This window comes from Pseudophryne corroboree, chromosome 10 (assembly GCF_028390025.1).
Source record: "Pseudophryne corroboree isolate aPseCor3 chromosome 10, aPseCor3.hap2, whole genome shotgun sequence".
In the NCBI taxonomy this organism is placed as follows: Eukaryota; Metazoa; Chordata; class Amphibia; order Anura; family Myobatrachidae; genus Pseudophryne; species Pseudophryne corroboree.
The window spans coordinates 37,301,145-37,302,508 of NC_086453.1; the positions used below are offsets into that span (position 1 = coordinate 37,301,145).

Sequence of the window (1,364 nt, forward strand, 5' to 3'; positions counted from 1 at the left end):
CAGCCAGTCCAGAGGCACCACACCTCACACCTCTATTACCCCAATCTGGGTCTATGATTGACCAGCAAGGAGCCACATGATAATGGCTCCTTACTTAATCATAGACCCACAGAAAGAGAACATAGAATGTTGTACAGAACTTGTGATACCATTTAAACTGGATACTTTTTTTCTTTGGTACATATGCTCTCTATGAGTTTAGTATCATAGTTACAAGAACAGACAGCTTTCTTATTGTTTGCAACTAAGGGGGACATGTACTAAGCAGTGATAAAAGTGGAGAAGTGAGCCAGTGGAGAAGTTGCCCATGGCAACCAATCAGCATTGACGAAACATTTATAATTTGCATACTATGGAAGTAAACAGAGCAGCTGATTGGTTGCCATGGGCAGCTTCTCCACTGGGTCACTTCTCCACTTTTATCACTGCTTAGTACATGTCCCCCATAGTCCTGACATTCCCTATTGTGGAAATGTACACATTCTTGATATTGCTCTTTTCTTTCGGGACTCTCATTGATGATCCAGTCATATCCAGATCAAGGCAGTTTTGCAACTGGTGGGGTCACACCGACTGCCTAACATCAAAAGCAGAGCCCAACTACACTTTCTGGAAACTATCTTTTTCCATGAACGCTCATCAATGATTCAGGAGACAACTTGTCTGCAATATCAATAACCTACTACCATACCATACTGCATATGCCCAATCCCATCCGATCTTGGAAGCTATACAGTATAGGGCCGAGTCAGTACCTGGTGGGAGACCACATGGGAATACCCGGTGTAGTAGATTGGAACGATCGGGACACTCCAGTCTAACATTGACAGCAGATTCAGTTCTATTATTCTACCCTCTCTTTCTCTATTATTGTTTATTAATAGATTATTGGCAAAAGGCAAGCACATTTTCAATGATTCTATCCAATCAGGTTTTTTTACGACACGGCTTATGCAATCCGTCATATGTCCTTCTTTTAGAAGAGTGCCTAATAAGGTCCAATTTAGGACCAGATTTTATATTGTCTCCTGTTACCTACCATCCAGGATTTTGGAGTAAATTGTTTACACAATTTGCTGCCCAATCGCCAACACCAATTCAACATATTCATGTTTTTTATAGGAGACTTTATTTTAATATAAATGTAATAAATGTTACGTTTTAACTTTTACGACTAATATATCATTATATATTAAAAAAAAAAATGTATTTTTCTTTATTTGTCCAAAGAGTGCACCAAGCAAAGAAGTTCTATCTTTTCTATTGTATACTTTAACTTACAATATAGTTCATATCAGGATAATGGGCAGGATGTATTAAAATACATCGCCGCCCCTCGCCACCTACCGCCGCGATGTTAATCG

The 1,364-nt window shown here is 39.2% G+C and overlaps 1 pseudogene; it reads left to right on the forward strand.

Annotated features, from left to right (window-relative positions):
- Window positions 1-677: 677 nt before the first annotated feature.
- Window positions 678-795, forward strand: LOC134967233 (5S ribosomal RNA; annotated as a pseudogene).
- The last annotated feature ends 569 nt before the right edge of the window (window positions 796-1,364 follow it).